At 35.3% G+C, this 19,938-nt stretch overlaps 1 protein-coding gene across 6 annotated transcripts in view; it reads right to left on the reverse strand.

Annotated features, from left to right (window-relative positions):
- The window catches only part of Mast2 (microtubule associated serine/threonine kinase 2), a 183,379-nt gene that overhangs the window by 162,098 nt on the left and 1,343 nt on the right, over positions 1-19,938 (reverse strand). The window lies entirely within an intron of this gene.

The raw sequence follows: 19,938 nt of genomic DNA on the forward strand, positions 1-19,938 counted from the left end.
TCCATCAATAACTAAATACATATGTATATATTTATATATTTTTTCAAAAATTAAAAGAAAGATATAATCAGCATCCCCAAAAGCCCCCTTGTGTTTTCTTCTAATCACTATCCCTGATCCCCCCCACACCCCAGGGGATCTCAGACTTTTTTTTTTTCTTAGTTTTCAGTGGACACAACATCTTTATTTTACTTTTATGTGGTGCTGAGGATCGACCAGTGCCCTGCGCATGCCAGGCGAGCGCGTTACCACTTGAGCCACATCCCCAGCCCAGGATCTCAGACTTTTAACAGCATAAATAATTATACAAAGTCCAAAAACTTGACATGAATGTAATCACTCAAAATGAACTCTTTTGCATCTTGCTTCTTATACTCAACTAGAATGGAGCTTTTTTTTTTAATATGTATTTAGTTGTAGATAAACAGACAGTATCTTTATTTATTTTTATGTGGTGCTAAGGATCAAACCCAGTGCCTCACATATGCAAGGCAAGCGCTTTACCACTGAGCTACAGCCCCAGCCCCAGACTGAAGCTTTTTAAATTTTTTTTGTTGTTATTTTTAGTTATAGATGAACACAATTCCTTATATTTATTTATTTATTTTTATGTGGTGCTGAGGATCGAACTCAGTGCCTCACACATGCTAGGCAAGCAACTCTACCACTGAGCTATAACTCCAGCCCCCTAGACTGAACTTTTTAAAATAAGTATTTTGTTAATTGTCAATGGATCTTTATTTATTTTTATGTGGTGCTGAGAATCGAGCCCTGTGCCTCACACATACTAGACAAGTGCTCTACCACTGAGCCATGATCCCAGCCCTAGACTGAACTTTTTAAAATAGCAGAGCATTACTGAATTTACTTCGAAGTAATCAAAGGACAGGACTAGAAAACAAAGCAAGTAAGACCAAACCACATGTAGCTCTAGAGAAAGAAAAGAAGCATGAGAAGAACTTCCTTACTAACTTCCACCCTTATTTCTTAAAGTTTTCTACATTTCTAATCCCTTATGAGGTCCAGCGAACCTACAGGTTTGTTGTTCAATGGGATACTATTGTACACTTATAAGAAGCTCTTCTTTTCTGCTTAAATTAGATTATACTGTTTTCTATCATTTCTGTAGTCAAATGAATCTTTTTTTAATATTTTTTAAGTTGTAGATTGACACACAATATCTTTATTTATTTTTATGTGGTGCTGAGGATTGAACCCAGTGCCTCATACATGCAAGGCAAGCGCTTTACCACTGAGCTGTAGCCCCAGCCCCCAAATGATTCTTAAAATAGAGAGTTAAGGAGAAAAAGGCAACAAGAGTGACTTTCAGTTTTCTGGCTGGGGTGGTATGCTTAGCAGCAAGAGAATACAGAAGGAAAAACAAGTTTACAAATAAAACACTGCTATGGCAATAGTAAATATTAGCAAACCTATAAATTACGGCAGTTTTCTAACAACCATTAGGGGAACTATAAATGTTTAGTACAAAAGAAAGAAAACCAAAGGAAACATGAATAATTCTCTTCTTGCCTAAAACAGTGATTCTAAAAGTGTGGTCCCAAAACCAGCTTGAACTTGTTCTCAATCCTCATCCTAGATCTACTAAATCAAAAATTTCAGTGGAGGGGCTGGGGTTGTGGTTCAGCAGTAAAGCACTCACCTAGTGCATGCAGGGCCCTGGGTTTGATCCTAAACACCCCATAAAAATAAATAAAATAAAGGTATTATGTTCAACTACAACTAAAAAATAAATAAATATTTTTTTTTAAATTCCAGTGGAGAGTCCAGAAATCTGTTTCAACAAGCCATCCAGGTGATTCTGAAGCACACCAAAGTTTGAGAGCAATAAGACTAAATCAACAGCTTGCTATATGATGCCACCATACAGAAGTTGATCAACTGTGAGAAATCAGCCACAAATTATTTGAAATTGATAATCAAGTATTCAAGTTTGCAACTGGTTTACTTTCCAAATTAAATGAATGTAAGTGCTATGATCTAAATGCTTACATCTCCTTAAAATTCATTCATTGAAATCCTAACCCCTACGGAGACTCTGGGAAGTGATTAGGTCATGTGATCACAGCTTCATGAATGAGATTAGAGTCCTTACAAATGAGGCCCAGGAAAGAAGGTACTATCTGCTAAAGAGAAAGTTGTCCTCACCAGAGACCAAATTTGTCAGCACCTTGATCTTGGATTTATCAGCCTCTAAAATTATAAGTAATAAATTTATATTGTTTATAAGCTACCCAGTTTATGGAATTTTGTGATAGTAGCCCAAATATATTAATCCGGCAGATTTGGAGTAAATCCTACAAAAGTCAATTCACTTGTATGATAACATTCTTTTTATTTGCAGGGAGAGTTAACTAGGGATTGAACCCAGAGGCACTTAATGGCTGAGCTACATCCCCAGCCCTTTTTATTTTTTGAGACAAGTCTCACTAAGTTGTTCAGGGCCTCTCTAAGTTGCCAAGGCTGGCTTTGAACCAGCAATCCTCCTGCCTTGACCTCCCAAATTGCTAGGATTATAGGCATGTGCCACATGCCATTTGGTAACATTCTTTCTGCAGTGAGATTTTTTTTAAAGGTGGAATTACAGCTAGCAAGCCAGGAATTATATATAGCCTGTATTTCTCTATTGTAGTAATAATGTATCTATTATATACCATGTAAATTTCATACTTTAAAAAAATTAAATTCCTAGACTACATAATCTCTCCATGTTCCTTCCAACTATTAGAGTATACTTCTTTCTCTTTTAACTCAATACTACTGAATTGTGGATATTTTTCCTATTGCTGTACACAGTCCTCACAGACTTTCCCACCCATTGGCTCAGAACCATCTCCCTCCTCCAAATCTCAGAATAATTTTACCCACAAGCCTAGCAGTATACTTACATTATGCTATCAAGGATAGGATTCCAAGTAGGCAAAAGATTCACAGCTGATAATAGGAGTATACACATTAAAAACTTGTCAGGTTGAAAAAAATGGGTTAACTCTCATTGGAAGCTGACTTTTCCCATATGACTAGCAATCCAATTGGTAAAGAGAACTCTACACCTGTGGCAAAACCTACCCTGCCAAGAGTCAAACTCCACCACATTTATCAAAGTCCATTCTCTTAATCCATATCAAAAAGCTTCTGCATGATATCCACATGCAAAATAAATGAACCTTGACCTATACTTCAGCACAACATGCAAAAATTACTCTAAATGGATTACAAAGAAAACTTAAAAGTATAAAACTTTTGAAAGAAAATTTTTAAAAAATATTTAACTCTGGGCTGGGGTTATAGCTCAGTGGTAGAGTGCTTGCCTAGCAAGTGTGAGGCACTGGGTTTGATCCTCAATGCCACATAAAAAAATAAATAAAATAAAGGTATTGTGTCCATCCACAACATATACATATATATATTTAAAAGAAATTTAACTTTGAGGTAGGTAAAATTCTTAGGACATAACACACAATTTTAAAAATAATGACTATATAAATTAAACATCTGCAAATTTTAAAACTTCTGCTCTTCAAAAAAGGCTTAAAAAAGAAAACAAATAAAAAACAAGGACAAAATGTTTGCAAAACATGTCTGGTAAATGACAGTCAGTCAGTATATATAGATCTCTCACAAGCCAATAATAAAAAAAGAAACAAGCCAATAAAAACATGCCACAAAAGATTGAGTAGACAATTCAACAAAGTATAGCAAATGAATATATGAAATTATCTAAAGAGCAAGGTGGTCTTCTCATTATACCTGAGAACCTGATCAAAGTGAAAACACTGAAAGGTAATCCAAACCCCCAAAGCCATCTGGAGCAAAAGATTATAACTGAGACATAAAACAGACCACTTAATGTCTGCAAGAACAGAAAAGAACTTCTTTGGAAAAATAGAGCAATCAAAAATACCTGAATATTCTATGTAATTTAGAAAGTCATTGCATATTCCAGCAAACTATACATTCAGGAAAGACCTAAAAAGACCTTAATCTTTCAGACTGCTCTTCAGGATCAAGTATGCAAATCTGGCTAAGTATTGAAGTAAAATCCCAGCAAAAAGCAAATCTATAAGACTGGCAGAAGTTGTGTGTGTGTCTCTGTGTGTGTACGCGCACGCATGTGCACATGCACGTGCACATGTGAGTTTGGCCAGCTCCTGGTGATCAAGAAAATCTAAACATGACAAAAAAAAAAAAAATTTTAATGACCAAATATGAAAAAGATTGGGAAAATGCATTACATAGATTACTACAGCCTTCAACAATCAGCAGAAACCAGAAAGTAAAAGGGGAGAAGCTGATTTCCAAAGTTACCAATATTCAAATGTCCAATTTTCAACAAAAATCACAAGGCACACAGAACATTAAAGTATGTCTCATTCAAAGGAACAAAATAAGGCAAGTGTCAAGGCACACGCATATAGTTCCAGTTTCTGGGGGGAAGGAGTGCCTAAAGTAGAAAAAAACGTCACTACAGACACATCAATATACTAATTAGAATTATATAATTATTTGTAGAATTAAAAATAAATGGGGTTGGGGCTGTAGCTCAGTCGCAAAGTGCTAGCCTAGCATGTGTGAGGCACTAGATTTGATTCTCAGCATCACATAAAAAATAAACAAATAAAATAAAGGCATTCTGTCCACTTACAACTACAAAAAAAAAATTTAAAACAAGAATAAATGTACATTAAAAAGGAGAACATATAATATATAATGGCTGTATAATCTGACAATATAGATATAGGTCAACCACAAAATGTGGGTGGAGAAAGAATGTCAACAGCATATTAACAAATCAGCAGTTTTCAGTAAACATTATTGGAGGTAACAGTATTGCCAATGGAAACTGCTGCATATTTAATGGATAATAAAGCAAATGAATAATGCATGGATACTCTAACTATATTCCAAAATATAAAGAAGTACAAGATAGTGATCACTTTTTAAGTCAAGGTAATAATTACTTTTAAAGGGAAGAAGGAGCTGTGATGTGATGAGGCACAGAGAGAGGAGTTTCTGAATGACTGACAAAGTTCTTCTTGACCTGGTTAGGGATTCTAAAGGTATATCTTATGATCCACTAAGTCATGTATCTGTTTTTGGTACTTTTCTGTACTTCTTATATTTTTACAATAAAAAGCTTTAAAAAAGGAAAAGAAGAATCATAAAAATATATGTTCTGCTAAAAAAGTAAGAGATATTCTGACATAAATTTACAGTGGAGGGGCTGGGATATGGCTCAAGTGGTAGAGCGCTGGCCTGATGTGCATGAGGCACTGGGTTCGATTCTCAGCACCATATAAAAATGAAATAAAGATACTGTGTCCACCTAAAACTGAAAAACAAATATTTTAAAAAATAATTTAAAAAAATAAATTTACAGCAGAAACAAAGAACAGGCACAATAAAAAACAAAAATGTTTGGTAAAGATCCAATAGAAACAAGGCTTTTTTTTGGGGGGGGGGGGATTGAACCCAGGGACACTCAATCACTGAGCTTCATCCCCATCCCTTTTCATTTTTATTTTAAGATAGGATCTCACTAAATTGTTTAGGGCCTTGCTAAATTGCCCAGACTGGTTTTAAACTCGTCATCTTCCTGCCTCAGCCTCCCCAGCCACTGGATTACAGGCCTGTGCTCAAACAAGACATTTTCAATCTTGATTTAACCAGCACTACAAAATAAACATTCTTTTCCTCATTTCAAATCCAAACCTACTAAGCTACTACTAGTTTCAATTCTAATTTCAAATTCTGCTTTTTCTTTATATTTAAATGACACTAATAAAGAACTCCCAATGATCAATTAAAAACAGATGGAGGGCTGGGGTGATGGCTCAGTGGCAGAGTGCTTGCCTGGCACGTGTGAGGCACTGGGTTCGATCCTCAGCACCCACATATCAATAAATTAAAAAAATTTAAAAAAAAACAGATGGAAAAAGAAAACCTTGAAGCACATGAACAAGTCACAGAAGACAAAAAATCCAAATAAACAAATAACAAATAAATGAAAGAATTCTATTTGTTTTGGTACTAGGGACTGAACCCAGGAGCATTCAACCACTGAGCCATATCCCCAGCCCATTTTTTTGTACTTTATTTAGAAAAAGGGTCTCACTGTGTGGCTTAGGGCCTCACTAAGTTGCTAAAGTTGGCTTTTGAACACAATGATCCTGCCTCAGCCTCCTGAACCACTGGGATTAGAGGCATGAGCCACCATGCCCAGCTTAAATGAAAGGATTCTGAATCTTACTAGCAAAAAGGGAAATTTATTTAAAACACCAATATGCTATTGAAATATTAGCAAAAGTTTAATAATAAAAAATAAAGCAGATGAATAATGCATGGATATTCTAACTATATTCCAAAATATAAAGAAGTGCAAGATAGTGATCACTTTTTAAGTCAAGGTAATAATTACTTTTAAAGGGAAGAAGGAGCTGTGATGGGATGAGGCACAGAGAGGAGTTTCTGAAGACTGACAAAGTTCTTCTTCTTGACCTGATAACAAGAGTTGACAAGAACATAGGGAAATATTGCTGATCAAAATACAAACTGACACAAATCATTTCAGAAAGTATCTGACAATACACCTAGCAAGAGAAACTCTTGCACATGTACACAAGGAGATATACATAAGAAAATATTTACTGCAGCACTATAGTAGAAAAGATGGAAATAACCTAAGAGCCATTACTATAAAAACAGATAAATTGTCATTTATTCAAAATAATGCTCCATAACAGTTAATGATTAATGAAATTGATCTAAATGTATTAACATTGATTGAGGTTGTCAAACTACAACTGACAAGTCAAATTCCACTGGTGATAAGTTATATCCAGCCAGGAAGGTAAAAATAGTTTGTTTTTAAGTGGTTGAAAACAAATTTCATGAAATATTATTATTGATATAAAGAATATGAAAACTATATGAAATTTCAATTTTAGTTCTATGCATAAACTTACTGGAACACAGCCAATTCAAATTCATTTTTTACATACTGCCTTTGGATATTATCACACTATAATAGAGTTATCAATGAAAAATACAGTATGACAAAGTCTAAAATATTTATTATTTGATCCTTTACAGAAAATGTTTGCACATCTATGACACACATAATTCTCAAAAACAATGTCAAGAGAAAAAAAGATAAAATAAAAGAATTCATACAGTATGACATATAATTTAAAAACAAATACTACTGCATCTTGCTTATGGACAAATATCTGTAGTAAAAAAGGTCTCTCCCCCCCCCCAAATAAAACATTTAATGCAAATCATCTTTAGAGCACTTGTTTCCTCTTGAGAAAGGATACTAATAGTACCTCTAGGATATTACTTCTTTTAAAAGAGTCTCTAGGGTTGGGGCTGTGGCTCAGAGGTAGAGTGCTCGCCTACCTATGCATGAGGCACTGGGTTCGATCCCCAGCACCATATACAAATAAAATAAAGATATTGTGTCCACCTATAACTAAAAAATGATTTTAAAAAAAAATCTCTAAAGCAAAACTGTAAATGATCTGTTACCATAGGCAGTGCTTTAGCATATAGTGTCTAAAGCACTTTTCTGTAAATCTGTTTCATAATTAAATAATTTTTAACAAGATGAGAATTAAAAATGCCAGAAACAATTACCAAGTAAGAATTTAATTTTTCACAGGGCAAAATAAAATTCTATAAACATGGTTTTAGAATACAACTTAGCAGCAGAGGTCCTGGGTTCAATCCCTAGCACAAAAAAAAATAGAGAGAGAATATAGACATAAGACAGGTATTTAGGCACACATGATCAAGTACTTTTTTTCATGATACTCAAAGACTTCACTTAGAAAATATAACACCAAAGCCAGTGGGATCACAAGTTCAAAGCCAGCCTCAAAAACTTAGTGAGGCCCTAAACAACTTAGCAAGACCTGTCTTAAAGCAAAAAATAAAAAAGGGCTGAAGATGTGCTCAGTGGTTAAATGCCCTGGGTTCAAGCCCTGGTAACAAAAAAAAAAAAAAAAAAGAAAGAAAGAAAAGGAAATAGAACATCATTAGAGTAATAAAAGGGAACATTTGCTTCAATGTGTAAAAGAGAAAATTTAGCCGAAAAAACTAAGAGATTTAGCACAAAATCATAAAGTCACCGAAAGTATAGAAACATAAATTTAATCTTCATTCCAAGTTCATAAATCCCAACTTAGTTCTCTAAAATAAATTGATGAGAGTGAGTAGGAGAGAAAATATAAAATAAAATAAATTGGTGAATAAAAAATGAAGAAAATAATTGAAAATAATTTACCTGGTAAATCTATTATCCAAAATGTATATAGAACTCTTAACTCAATAACAACCACCACCAAAAAAAAAAAAAAAAAAAAACCTAGTTTAAAAATAGGCAAAGATTTGAATAAACATTTCTATACAAATGGTCAATAAGTAAATAAAAATATATTCAATATTATTACCTAGTAAGGAAATGATAATCAAAAGATAATGAAATACCACTTCACATCCACTAGTACAGCTATAATTTTTAAAAAATAGAAAATGACAAGTAAGGGCTGGGGATGTGGCTCAAGCGGTAGCAAGCTCACCTGGCATGTGTGCGGCCTGGGTCCGATCCTCAGAACCACATACAAACAAAGATGTTGTGTCCGCCGAAAACTAAAAATAAATATTAAAAATATTCTCTCTTAAAAAAAAAAAAAAAAAAGAAAGAAAATGACAAGTGAAGCAAGGACATAGAAATTAGAACCCTCATATATTGCTGATGGGAATACCAAAATGGTGTAACCACTGTGAAAAATAGTTTGGAAATCCTTTAAAAAGTTAAATAAAGGCTGGGCACAGTGGGACACAACTATAATCCTAGCAATTCAGGAGGTTGAGGTAAGAGGATCCCAAATTCGAGGCCAGCCTGGGAAACTCAGTGAGAATCTCAGCAACTTAGCAAGACTCTATCTTGAAATTAATTAATTAGTTAATTAATTAAGAACTGGGGATGTAGCTCAGCAGTAAAGCACCCCTGGGTTCAATACCCAGTACCAAAAAAAAATTTTTTTAAATAAAAAAATTACCAAACCAGGTGCAATGGTACATACCTATAACCCTAGCAACTCAGGAAACTTAGGCAAGAGGATTGCAAGTTCAAGGCCAGTTTCAGCAATTTAGTGAGGCCCTAAACAATTTATCAGATCCTGTCTAAAAATAAAAAAGATAGTCAAACAGAAACTAATGCACATATGTTCATAGCAGAACAACCCCATAATAACCACAACAGAAAAAACATAATGTGCATCAACTGATGAATAAACCAAATATATCATACATCAAATGTAATACTAATTAGCCACAAACAGGAATAAAGTACTAATACAATGCTACAATGTAGACTAATCCCCAAAACATGATTAAGTGAAAGAAGCCAGACATGAAAGTCCACATATGATAGGTCATTTATAGGAAATATACAGAATCCATAAATCTGGAGATTTCTTTCTGGAGTGATGAACATGTTCTGGAACTGGATAGTGGTAAAGGATGCACAACCTCTGAATGTACTAAATGTCAACAATGGTAAATTCCAGGCCAAATGTATTTTACCATAACTTTAAAAAATTAAAAGTCTAAGCACTTTTATAAAGGTAGGCTCTCTAGGTCATTCTTCCTTTTAGGAGCTTATTAATGTAAAAACAGGTGGGACCCAGTCACCTGGCTTCTCTGGCTTCTTTTTGAATCACTTTTGACATTTTTCCTCTTCCACATGGCTGGGTTAACAAAGTGAGAGAATCTAAAGACAGCTCTCACCACATCAAGGCCTGAAGGGACAGTTCGGGTTCCAAGAGATCAGTTTCCACCACAGGCAGAGGGAAACAAGCTTTTCAGATCTTCTACCATGCTTGGGAAAAGGCTTTTCCTCACACACTAAATGGTTGTGACCCAAAACTATGGGCCTAGAAGGAATAAAAGGATATTATAATTTTAGGCCATTTATAACCAAAATAAAGGATATCTATATCATTCTAGCTTTGGGTCTCAGGGCTATAGCAGGGAATAGCTAGATGTTAACCAAACATGATTTTCTGTCCTCCTGGGCATAAGCTATATGACATTTTCCAGCCCTCTAGCAATTATGCATGGCCCTGTAACTTAGTTCTGGGAAAGAAATATGAGTAGAAATGATTAAGCCATTTTCAGTCTGGCCTATCCTCCTCTTTCCTCAGGTGACCTTATAAGTCCTCTGTAGAAAAAGGAAGTCTAGGTCCTACCAGTTTAGGTTCTTTTGAATATATCATTATAGCACCTGTAAACCTATTTTAATAAAGAACAAAGCCTGTGCTAATAACAGTGTCCTTTTTCTTTTACTGATCAAAAGTAGGACTTAAATGTTCCTGTGTTACCCAAACAAAACTATCTTGGTAACATTCCTTTGAAATTACTTAAGGGCTTTTTTAAAATTATTACCAACTATTTCTAAACCAATTTTTAAAACATTTCCAATACCTTACAGAAGGCTTGACAACATTATATTGCCAACATATTAAGGGTTAAGAATGTGTGTTTCTGCTACTCAGCTTGTCCCTTAAAGAGCACTGCTGTATTAAAGCTGGTATGGCTGAAATGCTACCACAAAAATTTAAAATGTAGGTAACCTGGGCTGATTTGTTCTTTTTTTTTTTTTAAAGACAGAGTGTGAGAGAGAGAGAGAAATTTTTTTTAATATTTATTTTTTGTTTTCAGCGGACACAACATCTTTGTTTGTATGTGGTGCTGAGGATCGAACCCGGGACGCACGCATGCCAGGCGAGCACGCTACCGCTTGAGCCACATCCCCAGCCCCTGATTTGTTCTTAATTATATTCTAAAACCTAAGAAGACTATGCTCTCCTTTTTAAAAAATATATATATATATATATTTTTGTGGTGGCAAATAGACAGAATGCCTTTATTTTATTTATTTATTTTTAAATGTGGTGCTGAGGATCGAACCCAGTGCCTCACGCATGCTAGGCAAGTGCTCTACCACTGAGCTACAGTCCCAGCACTATGCTCTTCTTTTAACCCTGTTACTTAGTAAAGAAATCTGGAAAATTCTCTGAAGGGAAAATTACACAAATTAAAGCCTCCCTTTCAAGCTGAACAAAATAATAATAGGTCAATAATACCAAAGGTCAAGGTCAAGACATCTTTTTCTATTGTATTTCTTTCTAAAACCAGTTAAGAATAGCAAAAAGTATGAATTCTATATTACTAAATTCTGTGCATGTATCTTAAAATTATGATAATTAAATAGTATTGAGTGCTTCTTGATATCAGGCTGTCATGTTTCAAAGAGATTAACTTATTAAATCCTTACAATAACGCTATGAAATAGGTAATATTATTATCTCTCTTTTACATACGGGATAATTAAGGCTTAGAGAACTTAAGTAACTTATCACAGAGGTGGAATCTGAACTCAGAATTTGACTCAATCTCATTCACTATGTATTCAGGCAAGAAGTACATATTGAAGGGTGGAGATGTATCGCAGTGGTACAGCACTTGCCAAGCATGTGCAAAGCCCTGGGTTCAATCCCCAGTTAAGGGGGTGAGAGACTGTTTGGTACTTTCTATATATAAGGTACAATTAGAGACGCTAGAGACACAGAAGTGAGAAAAAACAGACCCAAATTCTTGCCTTCAGCAAGCATCTATTCTAATGGGAAATATAATAAAAAACAAATATGTGACAATAACATGAATAAAAGACATGAATACAAAGAGGAGAGGGAGTGACCAAGAGAGCTAATTTAGAAAGGCTGGTCAAGGAAGGAATCCTTGTTATGATATCTGAACAGGGACCTGAATAAAATGAGAAAGCCATATATTCATCTCGAAAAGAATACCTCAGATAAAGAAAACTAACAAGTGCAAAAGTCCTCAAATAACAGTAATTTTTTTCATGTCCTCAGGCAAAAGCATGCTTAATATACCCAGGAATCACCAAGGTGGTCAGTGTAGCTAGAGCTAGTGAACAAAAGGAAGAATGGGAGGAAATGAGTTTAGAGAAGGACAAGGATCAGATCACAAAGAATCTTGTAGGATTAAAGTCAACACTTTTGATTTTGATCTAAATTGTGATGGAAAGTTACTGTAGAGTTTTGAGCAGGGAACTGACAAGCTATTATTTAAGCTTTTACATGATGACCTGCTATGTGCAAAATATCACAGAGGGGTAAAGAGGGCAGTAAAAATAGTATCTGGAAGACATTTAGGAGACTTTTACTGTAATCCAGATGAAAGAGGATGCAGGATAGGACTAGGGTAGTGGTGGAGATGATGGGGAAAAGCTTCATGCAATTTGAATTTGAAAACCTCACAGGCCAGAAGAACTAATGTGGAAGGTAAGGTTAAGAAAAAAAAAAAAAAAATCAAACACAATTTCAAGTTCTGGTCTGGTAAATGAGTGAATGAGTGGCAGTATTTGTTGACCTGGGAAAAAGTAAGGAAGCAGCAGACTGGGAAGAGAACATCAAGAGTTCCGTTTTGAGACCGGGTGTGGTGCTGCACACCTATAATCCCATCGGCTTGGGAGGCTTGGGAGGATCGTGAGTTCAAAGCCAGCCTCAGCAATGGCAAGGCCCTAAGCAACTCAGTGAGGCTCTGTCTCTAAATAAAATACAAAATAGGGGTGGGGATGTAGCTCAGTGGTCAAGTGCCCCTGAGTACCAAAAAAAAAGAAAAGTCCAGCTTTGATATATGTTAAGATTAAGAGATCGGAACTACTCAAATGGAAATGTTACATAGGCAACTAGAAACAGCAGTCTAGAACTCAGGAAAAAGGTCAAAAACAGATGCAGGAATCATCAACACACAGATAGAATATAAACCAAGAAATATGAGAACACATGAAAAGAATAAAGACAGAAGCAGATTAAAGATTGAATTCCCTAAAGCACTTCCTGTGAAATAGAAAGAAAATCAATAGAGCATGATCCCAAAAACCAAACAATGGAATGATCAACCATGTCAAATGCACCAGGTCAAATGATACAAAATTTCCTGAGGACAGGGACTGTTAGCCTTTCTCACTGCCTAACCTCATAGTACTCAAAAAATGAAGAAATTTGTTGAATCAAATGAATGAATGAGGGAGTCCTAAGCTTAATGAAGATACTTGATATTTTAAGACGGGAAATATGACACCAATCAACAAGAACTATTCAATGGAGAAGAAAAATTAATGCAGAACATGAAAAGATTACCAGAACAGAACTTTCTTTTCTTTTCCTGTGCTGGGGATAGAACTGTGCTAGGTAAGAACTCTTACCACTCAGCTACACCCCAACCCTCCTTTTTTTGTTTTGTTTTGTTTTTCTTTACCACCTGAGCTACATCCCCAGCCTGTGTGTGTGTCAAAGTTTTGTTTTGTTTCCTTTTATTTCAAAACAGGGTCTCACTAAATTTCCAGGCTGGCCTTGAATTTGCAATTCTCTTGTCTCAGTCTCCAGTCATTGGGATTACAAGTGTGTGCCTCTGCTCTCAGCTCTTTAAAATTTTAATAAACACAAAATAATGATGCAAATATATGGGATACAATGTGATGTTTCAATACATGTATACACTGTGTTATGATCAAATCAAAGTAATTAACATGTTCATCAACTCAAACTTTGTATGTGGTGAAACATTCAAAATCTTCTTTGAAATGTGCAATACATTGTTAACAAGTTGTCCTGCAGAACAACAGAACACCAGAATTTATTCTTCATAACTGCAACTGTGTTCCCATTTGCCAACCTTTCCTCATCTCCTCTTCATTCCACTTTCACTGGTAACCACTATGCTACTTTTATAACATCAACATTTTTAGATTATACATTATTGACACCATGCAGTATTTGTCTTGTCTGGCTTATTTTACTTAATGATGCCCCTCCAGTTTTATTCATGTTGTTGCAAATGACAGGCTTTCTTTGTTTTATGGCTGAATAGTATTCTATTGTGTGTGTGTATGTGTGTACATATATATGTGTATGTATATGTGTATATATATATGTATATATGTATACATACCACATTTTCTTTATCCATTTATCTATTAACAGGTTTATTCCGTATCTTAACTATTGTCAATAGTGCTACAATAAACAAGGTAGTGCAGATGTCTCTTCAACATACTTATTTCATACCAGTGAGAATGCTAGCCTATTTTTCAATTTTTTGAGGAGCCCTCTATACTGTTTTCTACTATGACTGTACTATTTTACATTTCTACCAACAGTATATAAGAGTTCTCTTTTCTCTGCATCCTCAATAGCACTTGTTTTATCTTTTTGTTAATAGCCATTGTAACTGAAGTGAGGTGATATCTCATTGAGATTATGATTTGCATTTCCCTGATGATTAGTGATGTTAAGCATTTTTTCAGATACCATGCTGTTTTAGTTAGTATAGTTTTCTAGTACTTTTTTGAGGCACGTATTATTAATGCAAAAATAAAACACTTAACTACATGCAACTCTTATTTAAGGATTGACCTTAAATAGGAGCAGAAACAGATGATCCACACCAATAGGTGGGAGAACAAAGAATGTGGGTTTATATACAGATAAGCCAATTGATAAGGTAAGCTTATGAAATCTCTCTTCTGGTTGTCTTTTTATTTCCCCTCAGTGAAACAGGAAGCAAAGACATCAATTAAAAGTAAGGAAGACAGAATGAGTATTGGAGATTCAGGGGAAAAGAAAAACTATTTTTTTTTAATTTTTTTAGTTGTAGATGGGCACACTATCTTTACTTATTTATTTTTATATGGTGCTGAGGATCGAACCCAATGCCTCAAGCATGTGAGGCAAGAGCTCTACCACTGAGCTACAACCCCAGCCCTTAAACTATCATTTAAGAGTAGGAAAGTTAATAGACTAGGGAAATGTCCTAAGATTGACTGTCAGGGCTGACAGTTACCTTGAGGTTAGTGATCACATATTTAGATGTCAGTATGATTTTTTCCTTCCAGTCACATTCAGGTGGAGAATAGGATTTAAAAAAAAAAAAAAAAACAGTTGGTTTAATCATGGATAGGGGTTTGTCAGGCAGGTCTGACTGACAGAAAAGAGGCAAAGGAGCCGATGGGTAGGAATAATTAGGACAGTCCATGAAAAATTATGTTGGATATGGAAGAAAGTAAAGGCATGAACTGAGTGACAATAAAAAGAAAATTTTAAAAAATTTGTTTTAAATCAACAGCTGGAGGGCTGGGGTATAGTTCAGTAGCAGAGTGCTTACCTAGCATATGCAAGGCCCTGGGGTCAATCACTAGAACTGCAAACTTCATTAATTAATTAATAAGAACAAATGCTCTAAAATAAAATAAATAAAATAAAATCAATGGCTGAAAGTTCCAAAAAGCTTGAGCAATTTTTGGAGAAGAAATCCTAAAAGGAGACTGAGCTAGAGATAGGAGACAATGTGAAGGTCAGACAGTGGCAAGCCCAAAACTAAGAGTTTAGAATTAGAACAATGTTGATAAAATATACTGAGTGAAGATGAAAGCAGGAAACTCAGGTTGATGTCAATTTTTTTTCACCACCAATTATTTACTGTACATCTACTGTATACATGGACCTGGTTCAAAGAAGAAAGAGTATTTGGAAATTAACAATGAGGTACAATAAAACAAAATGGTGGTCAACTATATCTCACGAACAATACATTCTGTGTAAGCCCCAACTTTCATAACTTCCAGCCTCTGCTTCCCCTCCCAGCCTCACCATTCTTGAGAATTTTTTCCTCTTCCTCCAAGGCTAAGCTTTGATTCAACAGCTCCAGCTTTCAAACTCCTTTGGAACCCCAAATGTTGATTAATAATGAAAACAATACTTACTGATAAAAACTAATAAATACCAAGGTACCACTGGAATTTCACCAAAAAAGTACAAAACTAGGTGGGAGATTTACCAAAGATACATAAAGCAGCTAAGACCAGCAATAAAGGAGACACACAGATTGCAATATTCAGCTCTATGAATACATGGGGTTGAAAAAAGCTAAGACAGTAAATTCATCTTTAGGATAAAGGGTATCGAGAAGAACAAAGATGGGAAAACCCTGTAAGCACATGTGTCCTAACCTCATCAGGGGAAACTGGCAAACCTGTTTCTGCTTTCACCATCTCAGGCTCTCTGCTCTCAGTATTTTATCATTTCATTTCATTTATATGTGTAGTACTGAGGCTCAAACCCTGGGCCTTGCATATAATAGCCAAGTGCACCACCACTGAGCTGCATCCTCAGCCCCTCTCCTCTAGTACTTTTGATGAAACTAAATATTCTGAAGTTAACAGGTTTTTAGGAGCTAGCCCACATCCATACCCTAGATAAGAGGGAAAGGAGGGGGGCTGGGGATGTGGCTCAAGCGGTGGTACGCTCGCCTAGCATGCGTGTGGCCCAGGTTCGATTCTCAGCATCACATACAAACAAAGATGTTGTGTCCGCCGAAAACTAAAAAATAAATAAATATTTAAAAATTCTCTCTCTTTCTCTCTTTGGAAAAAAAAAAAAGAGGGAAAGGAGGGCAGATAAAACTTTCTGCATTGAAAAATAAGAATTCTCAAATGCCCATGTCTCAGTCATCATGTCCTAGGCTGTATTCTTCACATGACCATCAGAGTAATCAAGCTAAAACACAATTATTACCCTTTATACTAAAGTCTATCTACAATAGAAGTTCCTTGAGTCTTAGGTTAGCAACTATGTCTTCATTTTCAAGCTCCAGTAATATCAGACCAATTTTAATTCCCTACATGTTATGCAGCTTCCCTTGTGTGTTTTGTATCCTATACTTTTGCAATATACTAACACTGCAATGCAGGGTAAGGAAAAGCCAATTTGTTAAAATAATTTTGAAAATTCTCAGTAGTACTAAAGGTACTCTAAAAACATTAAAATTGAACTCACCTTCTCCCATCCTAAAAAAATGTTCCATGTCCTTTACTTGTCTATTTCTCATACTACCATTATTATTCACATCACCCAAATTCAAACTATTTAATTAGTTTTCTATTGACTCATTCATTCATTCAATAAATTCTTATTTAGCCTCTACTGTGAGCTCTCCTGGCTATGCATTATTTTAGATAAAACGATGACATAGTTCTTACCTTTTAATAATTTGCACCTTAAAAGCAAAAATAAGCCAGGTGCAGTGGTGCACACCTGAAATCCCAACAGCTCAGGAGGCTGATGCAGGAGGATCACAAATTCAAAGCCAGCCTAGGCAACTTAGCAAGGCATTAAGCAACCCAGTAAGACCCTGAATCTAAATAAAATATAAAAAGGACTGGGGATATGGCCCAGTGGAAAAACAAAGGGCCCTAAGGAACCAAGGGGGGGAAAAAATCTAATTCTGATTTTTCTAATAAAAAGTGGGAAGTTTTAAAGCCAAGTGCAGTGGTACATGACTGTAATCACAGCTACTTGGGAAGCTGAAGCAGGAGGATCTCAAGTTTAAGGCCAGCCTGGGTAACTCAGCATGATTCTGTCTCAAAATAAACTAAATTTTCAAAAAAGCAAGGTGGATATCTGGCATATAGCTAAGTGGTAGAAGATTTTCCACTTGCCTAGCATGCATGAGGTTTGATCCCTAGGTAAGCAATGAGTTCGAATCTTTTTAAATAAAACACAGAATATATTATATTTTTTAAAAATGTTCTAAGTTGTAGATGGACACAATATCTGCATTTTTATTTTCTTATTTTTTTATGTGGTGCTCAGGATCGAACCCAGGGCCTCACGCATGTGAGGCAAGCGCTCTACCACTGAGCCACAAGCCCAGCCCATATATTATAATTTAACATATGGGAATAAAGGTTTGAAAGATGTTGTGAAGGCAGTATTGGTATAACCTAACAAATGACTAGCCCAGGATGTCAAAGGCATCGGAGAAGGCAAATATCATGTATTTAATGTCAAGTTGGTTGACAAAAAGGAAAGATGTAGGGAGAAGCCACTGACCTCTGGAGATCCAAGCCCTGCATCTTCATCAGAACTTATTCATAAATACCAGCAAAATATAAAGTATAAAAAACACTATTCCATGTCATAAAAAATGGAGACCAAAGTTATTTACTACCACAATGAACAGAATCCATCCAGCCTAATAACACACCCATAACACATTTTGAAATTTTTGCCCTTTGAAATCATAAATTATTATAAATTATAGAATTTCAGAGTCATATCAAGTCATATAAATCATAAATTAAAGAACACAAATGCTGACAGTCTGTAGTGGAAATACTAAACCCCAAAACTGAAATGTAGAATTAAGAAAAGAGGTCAGGCCTAAAGACTCAGATGACTCTACAAGGTTCTGTAACACAATGCCATTAACAGAGGACTATAGATCCTTGTTCCACATCCTAAGCACTTGCCACAAATAAGAGTGAGCCTGCTAGAGACTAGCAAACAATAAAGGAACAAACTAAGCACAGAAGACATATCTTCAAGGAACATTTTAGGGAACAGGAAGAGACAGACACAAGGGAGCAGTCAGGGAAGCAACAGTGGAATGGATTACCATAAAAAAGAAGAAAATGTCAAGAAGGAACACATGGTCAACAGTGACAAACAGCTCACACAGGTCAGAGAGTATGAGGACGAGGAAAAAACTACGAGATTCTGTCATAAAAAGGTCTCTACAACTTCTACAGATTTCTCTGTGTAACTCTTTCACAATGAAACTTTTCACCAGTAGCAGACACTGTATTTTAATTTGAAAAACAAATTTTAGTATTCTTCACAGCATATTCACACAATGGAAAATTATACAGCAATTAAAAAGAACAAAGTATTTCTATAAAGAACAACATAAGTGAGCTTCACAGACATGATCCAATGAAAGAATTTAGTAATGAAAGGCAGCAAACTGAATTATTCCATTCATATAAAGTATTAGTTCAAAACTACTCTATGGTCATAGTCATGAAACAATTTCTTTGGAGGACAGTAGTAACTGAAAGAAAACACAATGAAGCAATCTGGGGTACTAGAAATGTATTCCATCTTGATCTGAATAATCCTCATATGGGTGTATTTGTTCTGTAAAAATTCACAAGCTAAGTGAACCTTTGATTTGTGAACCCTAAGACAAACCTCAATGAAAATGTAAAACAAATCAGGGTTACTGATGACCCTGAAGACAACAATTTTGGGAAAGTGTAAGCTTATAGGACATACCAGATATCAGGAATGTATACAAGGTAAAGAAATTAAGACAGTGAATACAAACTCATTTTTCAAGAAGGTTGTTAGTGAAGCAAAAAAGAAATAAAGTAGCGTGGATGGGGCTACACAATTCAGGGAAATTATGCTATTTTATGTCTATTTGATATATAAGACAGAGAACATACATAACAAGGATCTTTAGCAGACAAGAGCAGAAGAATATAAGTACAGGAATAAGCCTCAAAGAGAAGGATGGACAATTCTGAGACTAAACCTAACAATGAGTAAACATAAAGAGAGAAAAATCAAGTAATATTGAACTTCTGACTTAAGTATACACTAAGGTCAACTGTACCAGGTAAATTGAGTCAGGAAAGCATCTGGACTTGACTGTACATTTTTAAAGTTTTAAATAGGGACTGCACAGGATGTAAAAGACAAGGATGGGTGGAAGGGGATTACAGCAACAGGATAATGCTCAGCAGCCTAAAAGCAATGGCAGAGATAGCCAAGGGTGCAGTTCACTTAAAATATAACATGGAAAAAAAAAATCCAACAGTTGGGATGAGCATCACTGAAACTATATAACAGTGATGTCTAATGAAGATCCTTATTTAACTGAGGGAAAAGAGGCAGGAAAGCTATAAAAAGTCTTGAAATGAATATTCAAGGATAAAATCACTGGGGTCTGGAGTGGAGCTGTGCAAAAGAAAAGTTGTCAGTG

This window comes from Callospermophilus lateralis, chromosome 7 (assembly GCF_048772815.1).
Source record: "Callospermophilus lateralis isolate mCalLat2 chromosome 7, mCalLat2.hap1, whole genome shotgun sequence".
Lineage (NCBI taxonomy): Eukaryota > Metazoa > Chordata > Mammalia > Rodentia > Sciuridae > Callospermophilus > Callospermophilus lateralis.